Here is a 21,242-nt window from a genome sequence, read left to right as displayed (position 1 = left end):
GTAATACTGAAACGGCACTGTAGTTTTAGAGTCACTGTAGTCACTCTAGTTTTTGCGGCACTGTACATGAAGATAAAATAACCCTCCAGCATAATTAGTTTTAATATGCTGTCAGTAGAGCTGAAAAACACACAGTGGCGAGTGTACTGTCCATGGTGCTGAAACATCAGATGGTACTTGCAACGGCTATCCGGAGCTGTCCATGGTTCTGAAACATCAGATGGTACCTACCCGGAGCTGTCCATGGTGCTGAAACACAAAATACCATATGAAATGGCTGCATGGATCTGTCCATGGTACTGAAAGTTGAATTTTCTTTTTTTTTCTTGTGCTGTCCATGGTGCTGGAATTCTGATTCGCTTCAGTGGTGATTGCACTGAAATCGAACCTCTTGATATATAGCTTGGCTAAAACCAAGTACCCACTGCAAGATAGTTGCATAGTACACATAACTCATTTTAGATTTTTTCATGGTGTAAAAGCATTTATCTTTGTCCAGACATAAGGCTGTATAGATAATCTCATTCGATTTGAGGAGCTTACCTTTGGTTTACTTTTGAAATTCAGTATATTTGTTTTAAGCATGATTTTTCAGTTTTTATTGATTAAAATGTTACATCTAAGATTGTTTATATTCATTTTACACATATTTCTCACAGTAGCATTGTGTAGCTCAAGGATTGCTAAAGAAAAGATTGGCCTTGTTTCTTTTTCTGTTACTTGCATACTGTAATGCTATAGAGCTAGTTACATGCTAGGAATTCCTGTCTATCTCTCTTTTTCTTTTTCTTTTTCTTTCTCCATTTTCTATTTTCTTTCGTTTATTCTCTCCCCCACAGCCCTACTACTGTCCTTACTAAAACCCCTGAATACCTTTGCTTCCAGACCCCTCCCTATCTGTCCCAGCCGTTTTCTGTTACCGGCACACAAAAGCTCTCCGTTGCCGCGGTAATGGAGTTGTGAGATGTGGGATGAAGCCGTTCCGGGAGAGCGTGTGCGATTACTAAAATGAAAAAGTGGAAAATGGAGTCTGATTTAGCGTCTCCCTCCTTTTCTCTCCCGCCCTGCAGTTCAACATCCTGCCCCCTCTATATTCTGGCTGTCGTGTTTTCCTTTAGGGGATAATTCGATTTTGGAGATGATCTACGGTGCCTCAGAACTGATAATATCAAACACCCCCTCCTGTTTTTCACATTACAGTGTGAATGCTATTGCATTTCCTCTCCGCTTCCGTCTGTACCTTCTCGCTTCTTTTTGGTGCATACTTTTCCCTTTTCTCATGCTTTCTGCTTTCTTCTTTTGTTGCCAAGTAGAGGCAGCCAAGGCATGTCTGCCTATGGGAACTACTCACTTTTTGTGTTGTTGCACCTTGCTCTCTCTCTCTGTCTCTCTTATAAATAATATGCGGTATGAGGTACACGGATGCAGACAGATGTACAGGGTTTCTTCATTGAGGCATTGCTATCATTTTTAGGACTGAGAGCATGAATCTGGATCCACTCTGTACAAGTGATGCTTTAATATGATTTTCCTGTTTTTGAAGCACAACTCCATGCAATATATGGAAAGTGCGGCCCAGCTGTCTTATGACATTTTTGCCAAGCAATTTATTTTCACTCTGTGAATAGGGAAAACTGTGGCAATTTAAAGCCATTCAACTGCAAAATGGAAAAGAAAGCTTCTCCTTGAACTAAACAGCATATTTTCCACATAACATTTGGGGACTTCACCCCCTTTTTAGGTCATGGCAGCTGGTGTGGAGATCTCTGGTCAAATCGGAGCAGCTCTCTCAGTTGGATGGCAGATAGTTCCCAGTGGGACACATACTTTCCATTAGAGCCCATTCATGAAACGCTGATGCCTTAATTCATTCAGAACAACACACATGAGCAAGCCAGTTTGTGCGCATATAGGCAAACAGATTTGTGTTTAGCCCTTTAAAAAGATATTATGTATCAGAAAGAGCAGAGTGTGCATGTATGTTTAACCAATATGCTGAAGCAAGAAAGAAAGTCTAGAAATAGAAAGTCAGTGTTTGACCTTTTGCCTTGTTGCAGTACCAACGTTTGACAATGCAAAGCCACCATTGCCTAAGTGTATACTCCCTTGTGACATCACAAAGAAATCCCAGCATCCGACACTCCTCAACAGAGATAACATCAACTAGCAGGTGTTTTAATAATGCACTTTACCTTTAAAGCAGATAGTGTATACACATGGGAAAAGAATGGAATCTTAGAGATAAGTTGAATGCATAAGCAAAACAAATAGCGCAGATTTCTTCAGATTTTCTAGCATCATTAAAAAAAAATAAAGAAGAAACAAAGTGGTATTGTAATGTGAGTTGTTTACAGACACTGCAGTTGGCAAGACTTCAATGGAAGTGCAACAACAAAAGCACTCCTCATACTTCTACATTGACTTAACTACTTCGCCATATTTTGTAGACACAAATTTGTTTTGTGCCTCAAAGCATAAAAGCTGCATTTTAAGCAAGTGTTTGAATTCAACTGTTTTGTAAGAGCAGGAACTCTGAGAAAAGTGGAAGGTAACACTATACTCAATTTGTTGACATTAGTTAGTGAATTGGGGGTCTACAATTTTACAGCATGTATTAATCTAGGTTTATGTTAACTTATAAAAATACTGCTGTTCATTGTTATGTTCATTTATAATGCATTAATTACTTGAAATGTTAAACATGTATTAGTATATGTGGAAATTGACATTAACGTAGATAAATACATGTTCTCTAAAAGTACTGCTCTTTGTCATTTGCTCTTTTGCATTAGCTTATGTTAATGATTTGAATAATTGTACATTTTTAGAGTGGAAAGCCAAAGTTAAAGGGTTAGTTGATCCAAAAATGAAAATTGTCATTAATTACTCACCCTCATTACATATCATGTAAGACTTTCATTTATCTTCGGAACACAAATGAAGATCTTTTTGATGAAATCTGAGAGATTTCTGTCCCTCCATTGACAGCTACGCAACAACCACTTTGACGCTTCAAAAGTTCATGACGAGATCATAAAACTAATCCATGTGAATTGAGCGGTTTAGTCCACATTTTCTGAAGAGACTTGATCGCTTTATATGAACAGATTTAATTTAGTCTTTTTATTCACATATAAACATTGATCAGCGAACAAGCTCAACTGAACCTGCTTGACGCACGAGAACAAACCTCATTGGTTCTTGCGGAAGCTCAAACGTGCTGCGTAACACACAAAAATAAACCTAATTTGTTCTCGCACGTCAAGCGAAAATGCTTGAGCTTCCATATACCATATTTGATGTGTGCGTTGATGAATGTTTATATGTAAATAAAAGCCTAATTTCAATTTGGTCATCATATAAATCGATCCCTTACCAGTTATATGCATATTTAATCAAGAGTTTATGCAAGAGTTTAGCACGATGTTAAACCAAAAGTTTGTGAACAATTACAACTAACTGTAGTACTATTACTATATTTACTGTAAGTAAAAATAAAAATGAAAACAATGCAAATTACACTTTCAAAAAGTATTTGTTTTAAAGTGCCCCTAATATGATTTTTTTAATATTCCAAGTTGTAAAGTCGAAAGTGCACGATAGACTCTGAACCGCTTTTACGGGTCGTTTGTGTTTCGAATCCTACTGCTTTACGGTTCTACGTCACTAGAAGATACATTTGCATAAAGCCGCCTATGTTGTAGGTTGTCCGCCTGCTAACAACTTGACCAGCCCGCAAATGTAATTTGACTGACAACTGCATCTCGAAGTTCAACGCGAGATTCGCAAAACGCAGGAAATAGGTAGTTTTGTGTTTTATTTAGTGTAGGTCTCCGGCTAACTGGCTAATTCACGTTATTACTGTCTTACTGAAATACTTCTGCTAATCAGCTGTGGGCCACTATTACCTAAAACTGTGTCTTTTAATGCAGATTGTCTGTCGTTCTTACTACATAAAGATAGTAAAGATAAAGGATGGAGCCAGATTTGCCTTACCAACGTTTGTTACATCAGTCATTCACGTTAGTTAATTTAAGTTATGCAATGTTATTGATACAGTTCCTGCGATAAATTAGAAATATACACAAGTGTTTGTTGATTGACATACTCTTGTTAATGCTGATGGTGAGGAATTACACTCTAAAAAATGCTGGGTTGTTTCAACCCAATTTTGGGTCAAATATGGACAAACCCAAACGTTGGATCAAAAATGCATTTAAAAAATTTAACCCAATGGCTGGGTTTGTCCATATTTGACCAAAATTGGGTTAAAACAACCCACCATTTTTTAGAGTGTACAGTTGCAACATCTCATAATGTACCATAATGAAAAGTATACTGTATCATTGAGAAACGTTAGTTTATAGTGTGTACAATCGCTGAGCTTTAGGAAGCCTCAGGATGTAGTTAAAGTTATTATGGTAATATGCGTTTTTTGTTTCCGACAGACGCTGTACGTGGTAGACCAATCACAACAGACTGCAGCCATCTGGCCAATCAGAGCAGAGTAGCTCGCGGAAAGGAGGGATTTAGAGAGAGTGATTCATTAATCGAGTCATTTGAGAATCAGTGAAAAATGTGGTGATGTGCAATGTATATTATGAGAAAAAAAAAACAGTTTTTTTACCTTTTGCCACCCTGGAATTATATGGTTCTATCTGCATTCTGATCGGTTTTGATATATTGAGCTTCAAAGTTTTTGCATTCCATTTGACCTTGTAGATATAACCTTTTTGGTTTCCTGCAAGTTCCAAAATGTACATTAAAAAAACATTACATCATGTAAATAAGTTGTAAGTTGTAAATAAGTTGTGAATAGCATAGCTCAATTTTGACAAAAATGTCAGATAGAACCTTATAATTCCAAGGTGACACTTTGATGCATGTAATAGGAGACCTCCAAAACAAAATGAGGAGACTGAAAATAGCATAATAGGGGCACTTTAAAGAAGGGCTTCTAACTCCACCTCTGGCTCATCAATTTCCAAACCTAACACGTTCTTGCCTTTCACAACAAGGTTGCTATAGCAACTTGAACCCAAATCAGGGCTTGGGATGTAATGATACAGAGAAGGGGAGAGGCTGAAAACATTATTTTTCTTTATTATTTCATTTTAAAATGTTAACAGGTTGTTATATGGGCTGCGCCGTTCAAAGACGTGTTGGGTTTTATGAGACCAAGACTCCTGTGACTACAGCCAATGATATATTCATCACCCTGCACAGAGTTTAGCTTATTAGCAAACAAGACTGAGAAATGTTTTTGTTACCCTTCATAAAATCGCAGTTGTTTTCGATCTCATTTTGTTATGCCCTAGATAGATGCATATTCAAATAGGATTTTGTTGCTGCAGTGACATTTGCTGGTAAATTCAGAATGCAGTCAGAGACTGATTATTTGGCTGCAATGGTGTGAGAACACAAAAGCTGTCACAAATGAATTGAGTTTATGCGCTTGCGCTTTTAATGAGGACAGAACTGCTCTATATAAAGGCCACAGTTATGAGGTCAAACCAAAATTAGATGCTGCTCACCACTTGTTAGATCAACACTTGTTGGTATAACTTATATTTCAGTAGAGCTGTCCTTTTATTCCTAATAATTTGGTGATCATTTTAGAAATGGTGACCATTATGTATCTCTGTGAAGCTATGAGAATGTTAATATATTGATGTTGATATGAATTACGTTGTTGTCGACAAAAACAATACTATAGTAGAACGATTTTTGTTTGCTTTGCACTTCATGCATAAGTTGGTTTCACAGCCAAACAATAATACTAAAAACAACACTTCTTTTTTAGAATTCCTTGCATGTGACCTGAAAAAAATGGCACGTTTCTTAGTGTTAATGAGCAATATGCCAATTTTTTACATTACTGTGAGTGCTCAAGGCTTACATGTTGTGGTTTTAAGCAGAGAACAGTTAAATTATTGAAATGTAAATTCACATGAAAGGACATCCCCAACCCAAGAGAGTCTGGCCATATTTAATAAAAAAAAGTCTGTTTTATTTGGTCAGGTAATGCATTGTGAAATCTTTTTGCCAATACCTTCAATTTAAATCCAATTCATTTTACTATTTCCCACCCACAGTGCCATAAATGCAGAGGTGCCCTAGTGTTTCTCAAAACCCAAGAAGCAGCTGTTATTAAATCACACTTGTCATATTTATATCAGGCGTCAGCGTTCCTCCATCCTATTTCCTTCTGCTACTTCCTTGACGTGTGCACTTATAATAGGTATTTTAATGGCTCTATTATTTCTTGCCAGCAAATGAGAAACAGAAGGGGTTGAAGGACACTCAGCGGTTTGAAGGACACTAAAAAAAACTTACTCCTGGCTACATTCTGGCTCTTGGTGGTTATTTTAATTGTGCAAGATTACAAGTTTTAATATTTAAACGCTAACACTGGATAAAATAGAGAAACAAATTTTGTGTACAATGTCATTCATCACGCAATTCATTTCTATAAGCGTTCTAAGTCACGTGACTTCATCTAATGGGTCTGCGATAATACGATGAATCCCTGCTTCCTAAAAATGATTTCTAAATGAGCTCATGAGGACTTCTTTTCGACACCAGGAGACTGGACCATCTCCATTCCCTCCTCCTCCTCCTATCCTGGATAAATCCATCATGTGCTTGTGCCTCTGATGGTTTTGTCTTTGATGTATTGTTCCGAGCTCAGGCCCCTGTAGTGCATATGTGTGTGTGTGAGCGTGTCTGCATGAGTGTGTATAAGCGTCCTTTCCCCTGCAGTGAGTGTGTTATTGGCTACATTAGCTAGCACTGTAGGGAGGCCACTATGAGGCCCCAGGCTATAAAGACAGGCAAAGCCAAGGCCCGCTATTTAGATTAAAGGATCTCTTAATAGACAAGAGAGCACATCTTTAAACATGAGTAACACTGCAAATCAGACAGACCAAAGCAGTCAATCACAGAAGTCCCATTTGTATTGGAGGTATATTAATGGCCCAAATGGCACCCTAAACACTCGCGGTCTTCATACAAGTCTGCATTTTCGTGACGTAAAGGGGTGTGCGATATCACGTTTTTTGATCTTGGACGATAAAAATGTCTCCACGATCCTCTTTTAAAGAAATATCTAAGTATCGTGCTACAGTGCATTCTATCAGTTGCAGTTCTGGCGCCTCCGTCTCCATCCTGCACATTCACATCACATGTTAACACATAGGTAGAGTTAGACACATGGGACACTGCAATTCACAAAAGTTCATGAGCGCATAAACCCAAAACTCACAAAACTCACTAAAAGCCTGTCAAACAGTGCCTGGACTAAGTTATCTTTTGAGTCTTGTTACGCTAATACTGTCAAATACACACAAGGTTTACATAAAGACAGTTGAGTTCAAGTGAAAGCAAAGATTTGAGAGAAAGATTGAGAGTGTGTGTCATATGCGTGTATATTAGTCCATGCCGGACTTAAAGTGACAGTAGCCTGTAGTAAACATGCTGCTGCTTGTCCTTAAAGGGATAGTTCACCCTAAATATGAAAATTCTGTCATTATTTACTCTATTAATCTCTTTATTGTGCTGAACACAACAAATATATTTTGAAGAATGTCTATACAACAAGTTGCTGGTAAAATCACTGGTAAAATCACTCATTGCTCTTGACTAAAAACTTTAGCCTTAATAAGAATCGATGTGTAATTTATAAAGTGAAGTCTATGCAGCATTTACTTTTTTATATTTTTTTAATTTAATTTATTTCTTGAATGCTACTGTTAAATACACCTACTGTAGTTTAAAAAATAAAGCACTGTTTATTTAATTTGTATATTATGTTGTGTATTTGTAATGTGTAGGTGTTACGAAACTGCTCCGAGACTAGAAGGTGAGATCCAAATGCAGCTTTATTATATGGGGCAATCCAGACACGTAATCCAAAGAACAGGCAAGAGGTCAAAGCACAGGTAGGCAGTCCAAACAAAGAAACAAAGAAACAAACAAAACAGACAGGGGTCAGAGGCAAAAGAGTAATCCACGGAACAGGCAAGAAATCCAAAAACCAAGAGACATGAAACCAAGAAGACGCTCGGAAATGCAGTGCAACAACATACAAGACTTCGCGGTGAGTGAATGAAATAACATGGTATAAATAGACGGACTAACAGGATGATGAGACAGGTGAATGCAATCAGTGAATGAGGTACAGGTGAATGTGATCAATGATAAGTGATGATGAGTCCGGGAGTGAGTATGGGAAATGCAGTTTGTGAGTGATAGTCTTATGTGGAGTGCCCTCTGGTGGCTCTCAAGGGCACTCCAGCTGGTGACCGTTACAGTAGGCCTATCTTTGCCATTATTTTCTTTGTGATTAAAAAAATAAGAACAAAGATTTTTATCTTCGGCACTTTGGCCAAAATGTCTGCCATTCTTTTTTTATTTCATATATTTGTTACCTTGTAAAGCTTTGTTTTTAAAATAGGGACATTAGTTGTAATGTTGCAATTAGGCTCTAATGAAATAGTAGAATCCAACATCGTGATTTTTAGCTCATATCAACGGCAAAGGGTGCGCTCGCGAACTCCCTTCTAAATCCTAAAATGACAAATGGGACGCACTATGGTCTCACGGACATGCTCACTCAGCAGCCATTGTAAGTCCACAAGACTGAAAGTGCATGAAGTCTGCCATTTGGGACAAGGTCAATAAGGTGTAAATTCTGTCACTCAGCTGATTTAGAAAAGAATTATGAAGGGATCTTTATTAAAGCTTATAATAATAGACAAAAGAGCACATCTTTCAACATGACTAACATCATAAATCAGACGGAAGCAGTCTCCAAAATATCTCGGTTATAGAGGATCAGCAATATCAAGTAAATTGTAGCACATTCGGTGACTCTGCTGATTAAAAACGGATTCTCGAATGACAGAAACCTGTTCTACTTACAGAGCCAAATCTGATGGAAGCATCTCAGAAAGGAGAAGTAATACCATCCACTTCAGCCTGAGAGAAGAGATCTGAAATTCCCTGCAGACTCAATCTGATTAACAACTACATTAAGAAGGTAAAGCCTAACGAACCTATTTAGTGCCAACCTGATCAACATGAAGATCAGAATCTCCAAGTAATGGAACTCTAGCGCATTGACTGCCACTCAGATTATTCAGGCTTTATCAAGCCAAGAAAACCAATGGAACCACAATAAGTGCCAATCTGATTAGTTGGGTATGAGGAACATAAGAGAAGCCAAAGAAAAAACTACCAGGCTTATCAACACTTTCATCATAATCAGGGCTGGATGAGGCCCGATGCCCAGAAAAAGTAGCCTGGTGTCTTAAAACTTATTCACAATATGCTGCTGGGCTGAAAAATGGAAAGTGCCATTTGGGAAAATTAATGGGCTATAAAAGTAGGAGCCAACTTCCTGGACACACTGTACAGTTTGCCAGGAAAAGAAATCGATCACAAAGCGTCGAGATGTAGAACATTTACTGAGCGTTTCAAGTTTGTCAGGGAAAGCAGTAGCTCAACGAATTGTTCTGATGTCTACTTTTCTAATATGCAACGAGGAAGACCCCTTAAAGAACCAGGCCTTAAACTTGCAGGAAGACATTTCTGAGAAACGCAGTTGCTATTTGAAATCATCCCAAACAAACGCACCCGTTTATTCATTGCTCCGCCCCCAAAATGCGCATTTCAAGAGTGGATGTCTCTTTATCATAGCTGAAGCTAAGCAAAATAATTCTTCACTAAAAATAAAGCAAAAAGGACTAACGTATGACAAGGAAGAACAAAAAAATAACTTGCAGTACGCAAGCATACATACAAGCAAGGGTTTGTTGAAGGTCACCAAGCAGCACATCAGCTCCAGACAAACAACGACACTCAAAACTCTCCTGTTTTTATAGCTAACATTACAACAACAGCATATCTTGGTTCTGTGACACATAGCAAAACCAATGTTACTCATGTATGGAGCAGAAACAAAGTAACCTCTGTGTCCATTTTCAGTCCTGCCCGATTTGGTCTGTCCAGCAATGGAGAGCTTTTCTTATATTAACGCGGCTCCTAAACCTCTTGCCTGTCATGCCTGAGCATATCCCTTCTTTTCCCAGTGATATTCCTCTGAGCTTTTCTCTTTTGACTCTCAATGTGTCTCTCAAGCATCTCTCTTTCGGTCTTTCTTCATATCTCCCTCTTGCTCTCTCTCCTCCCCCATCATGAGTGGACACGCCCCCTACGGCTGATTGGCTACAAGTGTGTTCAACAGTGTTTCTCAGAAACCGCTTACTCCAGCTTTAATTCACCCCCAAAACTTTACAGTACTTGCCATCATGCTGTTATGATAATGTTATTATGAATAGATAGACTTCGTAACAGATATATATTAGAATTGAAATAATTGTATGGACTATTTTATGGTGATTTTTTGTTCTTTTTGGAGCCTGACTGTGTGAAACACCAAAAAAAATTGTTGTATGGAAAAGAGCTGGTTGGACATTCTATTAAATGACTCTCTTTGTGTTCTACGGAATAATTTTTTTTATAGACTTGGAATAAAATGAGGGCGAGTAAAAGATCACAGAACTCCCATTTTTGGATAAACCTTTTGGATGAATCTCTTTAACCCAAGTGATTACATAAACGAAAAAATAACAATGTACCTTAAACACTTGCACATACTCTCTTTTCTCCCGTGAGTGTTCTATGACCGTGTGTAAGTGTGTCTTTAGATGAGACCCTCCTCCTCAGATTCCTCTGTAATGCTGAGATGATCTTTGTATTGATCTCAGAAGGCTCATACGGTGAGCTCTCACAGCCTTTGATAACTATAATAGCAGCATTAGCTGCTTCTGAACATACACTCGTGTATCATAAAACCTCCAAACATGTTCCTTCATGTTGTTTTATTACACTCTCAGAGCTCATTCGTTAATGTCTGCGTATGTGCGTGTGACCACTGATTAAAAACCGAAGCGAGCAGACATTAAAGGTGGCATTCATCATAAACCGCTGTTTTGTGAATGTGCGGCTGTGTGCCGTGGAGCAGCATTACCAATTTTAACACAACCGAGTAATGTGTTGCATTAGTGCTTAAATTACCACCTTTTTCCGTACTTCACTTAGAGGCCAGCGGCTAATCAAGCTAAGATTGAAGACCACCTCTATTAAGTGTAGTTAATGCATATTGGAAATTCAGAGGTGTGAGCCTGTGGGCTGGCCAGGTGATTGGCCAATGTGTGTGATTGTATCAGCACTAGAATTAAATGCTTTCCATATTAAATGGTAGTAATGCCCACTGGAGATACTGTTGAAAAGTGCCATGCTGGAAAATCCATAAGATGATCATTTAAACTGTAAGATGGTTCACATGATTTCTAGCAGAGTTGGAGTCCAGATCAAATGATCAAAACCAATCCCAGACACCCTAAAACCCAGATCCAGACCAAGACCTAACCTTAAGACCAGACTGTCCATTTTATTGAACTAAAATGCACTGTACAAAAAAAAAAGGAAAACAGATGGTAACCAGTCAACCAACAGATTTTACTGTAGCAAGTTACCTTACAGTATATACGTTGAAAAAATATAAATGGCTTAACATCACATTATATATAATTTTACTGTAAAATGTATGGGTTTAAGTCAAATGTATTGTTTATAAATCTATATAATCCTAAACAAGAATCACTTTTAAAATAAATGATTGTAATTTACAGTGGGAAACATGACATTCCCATTATTTTAGTTGAACTATTTTTATTTCTTCTGTTATTATACGGACTTTGGTTTTAGTGTCGTCTGGTAACCACAAGATGTTATGTTTTTACTGTTCATTTAACATATATTTTTTATTATTTAGTTATTTGAGAGGTAATAATCATCTTTTATAAGTTGGAAATAGGCTATAGTCCAAATCCCCATCCCGCTCTTCTAAGGAAATCTTTTTGAGCAGTTAACCATCTCACTCAAGCTGGTTTAAGCTGGTAGACCAACCCGCTACTGTGTTTTTAAAACACAGTTTGACCACCTTAAAACAGTATGACCTGGCTTTTCCAGCAGGGAAAACAAATTCAGTACATCCCATTTCTGTTTCACCAGTCTATTTTCACCGAATGTGCTATCAGAAATGGACACCCCTAAAGACAAGACACCTGTTTTCTCTGGTTACAGGAACGTTTTCCAACAGGGTGAGATTGAACGGCTACAAACGCATTCCAATCTGTTCAGTTTCACCAGACTATTTGCCCTCGGAGGTGAAATGTGCTATAAGAGGCGGGTGAACCTGAAGACAAAACTCCTGTTTTCTCAGGTCACAGGAAAATGACTCCGCTGAGCAGTTTTTAGTGAATCTCATGTAATCGTATGTGCCGGCTATGTGTAGAGGTGATCGAGAGTGTTCGTGTGTGCAAATGCCATTGTGCTGTATTAGATTCTCTCTCTCTCCTGGTTGAAGTCTTCTAGATGCTGAACACCGCTGATATGGATCAACGCTTTAGTATTCAGCCTGTAACAGCTCCGCTCAGCATGCCATCACTGAAAGAGATGGGGGGAGAGAGAGAGAGAAAGCAATAAGAAAAGGACAGAGGGATGGTGAACAGAAAGAACAAGGACAACATGAGGGAGAAAATGGGAAAGATGGAGAATATGGGAACCAGCTAAAGGACCTGAATTGAGAACTAGAGAGAGCGAGTTCAGACTCGAGAGGGGTAATTTGTGAACGTGTGCTGCTTGAATTGGTGGTATAATGATGGCGTTTGTAATTACGGTACAGATCTACACTCATTCCCACACACACTCCCGTTTACTCACTTGTGTTTTATTCATTACACCTGAAAGAAGTTAAGCAAACTTACACATTACATTGTTGTGCAAGTCTCTCTCTCTCTCTCTCTCTCTCTCTCTCTCTCTCTCTCTCTCTCTCTCTCTCTCTCTCTCTCTCTCTTCCTCTCTCTCTCTCTCTCTCTCTCTCTCTCTCTCTCTCTCTCTTTCCTATGCGGTCACACACTCATTGCTAAGCATTCTTTCATTTACATCCCTCTTGTTATTTCTGAACTAGTCTTTCTTAAAATAATGAGTGTGTGTCTATTAAACCAGTTCAGTGTGTGTGCTCTTCAGATTAAACCGGCTAAAGAAGACTTAACGCTGCCATGTCTTATCACTCATTCATTACCCCTTGAGGGTGTGTGTGTGTGTTCTTCTGCAGTTTACATTTATGCTCAAAACCAACGCCCTTTCATTCAAACGAGAATAAAAAAATGAAGAAAATAAATAATTATATCAGTTTGGCCTGCTGGTGGCACTGTTGCCTCATTTTAGAATGCACTTATGGAGCAGCCCAACGTAATGACACACATTCACATGTGCGGCTGTACGCACACACTTTGAATGGACGGTCTTTTACAAGAGTGGTGTCAGCCCAAGCCACTGCAGCTGCCACTGCCACTGGAATGAAAGCAGTGAGGGCCCAGAGCCACGCTGAATTCATCTGATTACCTCTCCTCTTGCCAGAGCTCCTTCACTCTTTCACACTTTCTTTCTGTCCTTCTCTTGATTATAGTCCTTCAGTCCGCCCGTTTTCTGCTTTGGTTTTAAAAGACTGCTGTATCTAAAATTTGAAATTAAAATTCAGTTTTATACTGAGCAAATGGTATTTTCTGTCAACCCGCATTTACCTTTTTGTATTTTATATTATACATATGTATTGGTCTTGGTAATGAGCATTACTGTTGAGATGTTCATGATGGATATATCAACACACACAAAAGGATTTGGGCAAAAGTAAGAATTCCAAGAACGTGTTTCCTTTCAAATCGTGAGTTTGAATGGACTTTGTTACAGGATGTTGAATTGAGCTGTTCAATCATGTCAGTTTAGACAAACCCATAAGGTTAATTCACCATGGGTTCCCCTTTTCAGAATAGCATATTTAAATAAGTAAAAGTCAAGTCTGGATAACATTGTTTGAAGAGACTTTCCCGTTTTGTTGTGCAACTGCTGGATTGTTTTAAAAATGAAATTAATCATTCTGTTATATTGCTGTTTTTTTAAAGCAGCTCTACAGAAAATGTGTTTCTACATTACACTTTAGAGTAATTATCAGATGTGACTGAGTGAGTCCATGTCCATATGTCAGAAATGTACAGTTCTACAATTCATGGAGTTAGCTAACATTATGTATTCATTTTGGCAGAATCAATGAGCTCATTAAAGCGATTATAACAAGTTGTGATCATAATGATATAGAAAATTGCTCATGTAAAATGTAATCATATGTGATGTGTCATGTAGGAACTTTTGGGAGCTGTTTTTCTCAGTAAATTACATGGTAATTTAGATTTTTTTTATTTTATTTTTTACAATGAATATAAATACACATTGCTTAGCAGTTCCAATGCTGTATCCTGTTTGCTAACTCAATTTGAAAAAAACAAAAAAACAAAATAAAAACATAAAAAACTGCACAACCCTGTCTGACTCACACAGGATATTGAGAACCCTAAATGCATTTGTGTATTCATTAGTGGTAGTTGGTGTGTGTGTTCATGACAGAACACATATTTGTATGTTAATTTGTGTTAAGTGTGTGTGTGTGTGTGTGTGTGTGTGTGTGTTTGTGACATGCTAATTGTGTTCATTTGTATGTGTATTTCTGACGCCAGCAGCAAATCATCCTTCCTCCTCTCTAATTCCTCACCTCTACCCGGATGCCCCGAGTCTCCTCCTCCTCCTCCTCCTCCTCCTCTTCTTTTTCTCTTTTCTTTCCTCCTGTTCCTCCTCTCCTGTTTTCTCCCCACAGTCCAACAGCTGTTGGACACATGCCCCTTCTTCACCCAGACACCTGTCCATCTATTATCTCTCTCTCTCTCTCTCTCTCTCTCTCTCTCTCTCTCTCTCTCTCTCTCTCTCTCTCTCTCTCTCTCTCTCTCTCTCTCTCTCTCTCTCTCTCTCTCTCTCTCTCTCTCTCTTCCTGTCTGAGCCATTGCAAATGAATGCATTGACATGAAAAGGTTTGACCAGCCTAATAAGCTGTCATCTTTTCCCAGAATTCTCTGCTCTAGCATTGTGGAGCCTTCGCTGTGTTTACCATCAGACTAATGACCACATGACAATGCTCAGATGGACCGAGGATATGATCAGTCATGATAAGGAACATTATTTTCGGACATGCAAATAAAATCTTGTTACCGCCATTTTATTCCCGTATTTGTTGGCTGCAACTGTTATGGCAGAGACGAGCACATGTTTTATCATTTTGTCTCATTAATGACAAACAGTATAGACAATTTACTGCTATATTGTGATTTGTTATCTCCACATCACTCCGTGATATGATGTGCATATGACATTGTATAAAATAGCAAGTTCTAAATGGAGAGGTCTTATTTTAAATGGTCATTATTGCATATCAGTGTCTTGCCATCTGTTGTCTGATGCTCTCATTCCCATCATAAATGATGCAAATGTGATGTCATTTCAGCCGTTATGGGAAAATATGTTATGTGTCATAACTTGTGTGCCATTAGCCAGAAAGAACATCTCAAAACAAGATGTTTTCTAAGAGGCATATCATATCAAGAGCTTCTAGTGTTTAGAGTCATCTGGCATAGATGGAGACTTGCTATATAAATTAATGTGTGCTCTCTCAGAGTTGATCCTCCAGGTTGAATTGACGTTTAGATTGAAGAGTGCTTAGATTAACTCCACTGAACATGCATATAGAATGCGTCATACCTGCGTTAATATTTTTAAGGAATTATGTGCAAATAGAATCACATGCTCTCAGAGCAGAAGTGTTGTTTGTTGGCAGTGGATTAAATTAAATGACTGGATGTGAGTGTAAACATTGGTTTGAAATATATCTAATTGGAGATCAAAATGTTGATGGATGCAAAGAAATGCTGGCTGCTCTACGGTCAGCTTTACTGGGAAATTAGAGGACCTGAGCCCTTGGGAACAGACAAGCTGTTGGGTTATGGGTCAGGTTTGAGTAATTTCTTCATGTATAATTTGGAATTTGTGTTGAGATAAGATTCACATGGACACCTGTTTCCAACTATTAATACAAAATAAATTAAAATATGAAATCTACACATTTTTTTATAAAAAAATTGTGGCTTTTTATAAATCACAATTGTGACTTTATTGTACTTTATATCATGTTATTTATCCTAATTACTCATACTTTACAACTCACAATGTGTTTTTACCTTAATCTCAATTACCTGTGTTATTTTTGTTGGAAACAGGCTTCCATAATACTCAAAAATTATTGTTTACATACACTATTCAAAAGTTTGGTGGCGGGAATATTTTTTAGTGTGAGATCTTTTTCATTTTGAAAGAAATCCCTGTGCTTAAAAAGGCTGGATTTATAATACACTGTAATTTGTTTTTATTACAAATGAAAGTAACTAAAATGTAATGTATTACAGTGATGGAAAAACTGAATTACTTCATTTTTCAGTGTCACATGATCCTTAAGAAATCATTCTAATATACTGATTTGCTGTTCAATCAATGTTAGCAATGTTAAAAACAGTTGTACTGCTTAATATTTTTGTGGAAACCATAATGCATGATCCAATAAAAGTATTGGATGCATTTTCTTTAAAAAAATAAATAAAAAATCTGAAGAACAAAGCTGTTGAAAAAAATCCCTATCATATGACACTAACCAGCAAAAGCCAACTTGAGGAAGTGTTAAGAACTTGCATGATCTTCTAGACAAACTCTGGCCTTTTGTGTGGAGAGGAAAGGTTCTAGGTGACCAAAACTGATCTTAACGGTCGTCTCGAGTGCTTGGTTTGCAGTGTCAGGCCATTGGCAGCTGTGTCAGATAGGAACTGAATTCTAGCAGGAGCTAGTAAAGAAGCTTGTGCAAAAGTGTGACATGAGTGACTCTATGGAAGTTAACAGCAAGTCGAGCAGCAGCATTTTGGATAAGCTTAAGGGAACATAAGGAAAATGCATGATGACTAGGACCTTGGAGCTGAGTAACTGTCAAGGAAGCACTTTTAAAGTGTTATACATACAGGTATCTTTATATGGCAGGGATGCTCCTGGAGCTTAGCTCCAACCCCAATTGAACATGCCTGAACCAGCTAATCAAGGTCTTAGGCATACTAGAAAAACATCCCTGCAGGCGTGTTGAGGCAAGTTGGAGCTAAACTCTGCAGGATAGTGGCCCTCCAGGACCGACTTTGGACACCCCTGGTGTATGGGTATTAAGTAGTGTTGTCACAATACCAACGTTTCAGTAGTCAGCATCAATACCAGTACAATTTCACAGTTCTCTTTAATACCAATTTTGGTATCATAGCAAAAACATACATTTTTTTGGAAGAGCAGTCCATTTATAATCAATGAAGCTTAAATCACTTCAGTTCAGCTGCATCGCAAGCTCACGGACTGAGTCAAAACTCCCATTATAATAACAAATTACGTCTATATTGCACTATGTATCACTTATTTACATGTGTTTATACTTTTTTGGTAATAATGAAACAATCCGCGAGCATGCACAACACCGCTGAAACAACTCTGGCATATTTAATGGATTCTGACCATTAAGTTCACTGGCTAAACAAACATGCCTGTAATTGGCGATACAATGCTCAACACTACAAAACAATAGCAAATAGAAACTTTTAATGCTCTTCAAAGAGTGCATTTGAAAGTAATGGCCTATAAGCGGGTACCAGATTGACCCAGTACTCTGTACTACCGGTACTGCAGAAAGGCAAGTATAGTTGCAATTTAGGTTTCATCTTGTTATTGAATGACGGTATATTTGGCAACTCTACTAAAAAGTAACCCAAACTAAAGACAAAAGTTGTAACACTTTATTGCGATAGTCCACTTTAGACATTCTACTAACTATAAGTAAATTTGCAGCTACATGTCAACTAATTGTCATTAGAGGATTAATAGACTGTCTGCTTAATATTTGCTAACACTTTATTTTGTTGGTCCCCCAATAGACATTCTACTGACTATAAGTAACTTGGCAAGTCAAATTATTATCTTAACCCAGACCCTAACACCTAACCCTAACCTAACAGTCTACTACAGTCTACTGATACTCTAATGACAGTTAGTTGACATGTAGTTGAAAAGTTACTTATAGTTATTCGAATGTCTAAAGTGGACTATCGAAATAAAGTGTAACCCAAAAGTTGTATTTCTCTAACTTGCTCACAAAAGCAAGTTTACATGGATCTGTTAATAATCATAATCAATTATCAAAGATACATAAAGTTTTTGGACTTTCAAAATACAACATGTGTAGGTAAATTTAGGGTGTTTTCACATCTAGGTCGTTTGAGCCCTCAAGTGCTTTTGGAGCGGTGCAAGTGTATATTTGAACAAAGCAATTGATCTCAGACTCTCCTAAAATGATCCAGAATCAAACTACTCTAGTACAGTTTGTGGTTCGATTTCTTCATGATATGTGAAAGCAACGAGGTCCCGGTCCCACTTTGCGTTACGTTTCTAAATGTGTACCTGGAGGCTAGGGCGGGGCGATAAATCGATTTTATCGATTAACTCGAAAGTGTAGTGTACATCGATGTGTTTGAATGAAAATCGGTTTTCTTTATAATATCCGCCGACGCTCCCCTCTGGGCTCCCGTAGTGCGTTTGCCATAGAGCTACACAAACAACATGGCAAATGAACAAGACCGCGGCTGCACAAGCACACCCGCCAAAAACATTTACAAACTGAATCTGCAGGGCTGCCAACTCTCACGCATTCACTGTGAGACTCACGCAGTTGTCACTTTCCACACGCTCTCACGCCACACACCCGTTTTCTCACGCAGAGAAAATCGCGAAGCAAAGAGGACACTGACACCGACAGAGAAGGTTTACGGTACTATTGATATAAAACAAATTCTCAGCTCTCAGATTCTGTCAATTTAATTACAAAATTCAAACAATAAACACCGTTTTGGTGCTTGTAAATGTGACGTGACAGATCGCAGACAGATCTCAGTTCAAGCGGCACGTGAACCGGTACTACTAACTTAGTTAACATAAATAAACACGAATGATCAATAGGTAATTTGAAAGAAACAGCTCAACTTACCGAAATGTAATAAAAACGGTCGATTAAGTGTTTTTCAACCTCAGGAAAGCCGTTTAATGACCATAGCACGTTAGTTGGACTTAAACAATTGTCTGTAGAGAGGAGTTTTGCTAAATATGATAACTATATTACATTTTTATTATATTTTTACCTATATCATTAAAATATTATAACGTTGTCATTATAAAAAACGCATTAAAATAAATTTGAGATGTGATGTTTAACCTTTAATAATAATACCAGCTGACAGGGCTCTGTATGTTTACAGTAGGTGCCTTTTTTTTGGGGGAGAGAAAAATTAACAACACATTAATGTATCTACTGTACCTAATATTTATCCAAAGGAATCGATATTGAATCAAGATCAGAATCAAATCACAAGAATTGAAATTGTGAAATTTGTGTCAATCAATAGCCTAATAAAAACAGTAGCATATAGTCAGTGTACCATGTAAACATTGTGTTGTCACTAAACTTAATAAAATTCTGTTTAGTCACCAACTGATGCAAGTTTTTTTTTTACATTTACACCCATTTTATGTTATGTTACATTTTCACTGTTTACAAAGGCAGGGCCTGCCATCTTGGCTTGTTGTTTCTGATTGCACTTTATATAATTAAATAAAGCTAAACTTGAACAATTTATTTGTCATCTGCAGATTGATTTTAAATAGGGGGGGGGGGGGGGGGGGGTCTATTTAAATCGTTAATCGGATTTTTTATTAATTTTTTTTTTTTTAGGCCATATCGCCCAGCCCTACTGGAGGCTTGCCATACAGTCTCGCGTAGCCAGACCTTCAGACTGATGGCAGAAGATCTGGACTCCATCGCAGCTTTCATTGGCCAATGACCGCCCAGAGGCCACCTAACTGACAGGTAAAGCAACCAGTCACAGTTTGTTTCATTCCGCATCATATTTAGGGGTGTGAAAATGTAACATTGATGTCTCTACAATAACAGACGGGTGTGCAAACCTCTGCGACGTATTTTAAAGAGTCTATGCCGCAAACTTTACATACTTCTACTTTTGAAAATCCATCATTTGGTTGATAATATTAATGCTCATTGTCACAATTGTAAACACAACGTCATTCTTATTCCATTTGGCGTCACGGCATCTTTGTTTCCAGATGGGCCGTTACCAAAATTTTAGGTTTAGCTGCTATATTTTTTCTCTTGCTTTCCTTTAGTTCTGCTTTGTTATCACTCTTTCTCTGTTTGTCATTTGCTTCAAAATGTGCCACAGCCATGTGATGACAACATGTGAAGTGTCCATCTTGAGTACCCTAAATCTAGTTCTTATGAAGTTGTGGTGTAAACAAGAAAGGGTCTGAGATCACTTCAATGCTGAAGAGGACAGAAAAGAAAAAGAAAAAAGAACCGGGTTCTCTTTTGAGTCTGCTATATTGTGAACACTGAAAGGACTGAGTTCACTTCCGGCTGGCTCACTTTAATTGAACTGGGTTGTGTTCTTTTAAAACGAACTATACGTGAAAACACCCTTCTTCTTGTACACTCTCGCTCTCTTTCTCAATTGTTCTCTCCTTCTCTCTTTCTCAAAGTGAGAAGCTGGCGAAAGGGCAGGTTGGATCTCCTTGTGCTGATAAATGTCAGTGTTATGGTTATGTTGTGATTACGTTTCCCATTCATTGCCTAGTGTCACACTTGTATGAGTACATCTTCAGGGACTCAAGTGACCTTTCCTGCGTCTGTTCCAATGTGTAATACAGTACTGATGGTGTGCGTTTTTCACCCTACCACCCTGAAAATATGTGTGGTGTTTTGCAATCAGGTGGAGATGTGGAGTTAGGCCATTACTTCTGACAGTTAGGCGTGATCATAAATGCAGTAAATATTCCATGGATGAGATTGATTTTATTAAACATAAATGTCTGAAATAATTACCTGCCATACCCTCACACTGACACAGATGGAAAACATTGTTCTCTGTGTCTATGAGCAAAAACGACATATGCAAAACAACTAATTATACACAAGTGTTAGAATTAATGTGCTTTTATAAAATGTTAAGTTTCACATTTCTGCATTAAAACTCTTCAAAAATATTACTTCTATTGTAAGTGCCTCACAGTAACCCTTTTTTTCAACATTATGCATTCAAAGTTAAAGATTAAGCTTCATGTAAAACCAATTGTATTCCCTTTTATATGTGCAC

The 21,242-nt window shown here is 37.9% G+C and overlaps 1 long non-coding RNA gene across 2 annotated transcripts in view; it reads left to right on the top strand.

Annotated features, from left to right (window-relative positions):
* The window catches only part of LOC307000391, a 107,390-nt gene that overhangs the window by 21,266 nt on the left and 64,882 nt on the right, over positions 1-21,242 (top strand). For both annotated transcript variants that reach the window (XR_013798028.1, XR_013798029.1), the window contains 2 exons: positions 8,925-9,040; positions 19,808-19,942. This is a non-coding gene — a long non-coding RNA (uncharacterized lncRNA). The remainder of the gene's footprint in view (positions 1-8,924; positions 9,041-19,807; positions 19,943-21,242) is intronic.

This window comes from Phoxinus phoxinus (assembly GCF_949152265.1).
Source record: "Phoxinus phoxinus genome assembly, chromosome: 6".
NCBI classification, from domain to species: Eukaryota; Metazoa; Chordata; class Actinopteri; order Cypriniformes; family Leuciscidae; genus Phoxinus; species Phoxinus phoxinus.
Note: the sequence above shows the minus strand (reverse complement) of the source record. Positions and strands in the feature narration are given on the sequence as shown.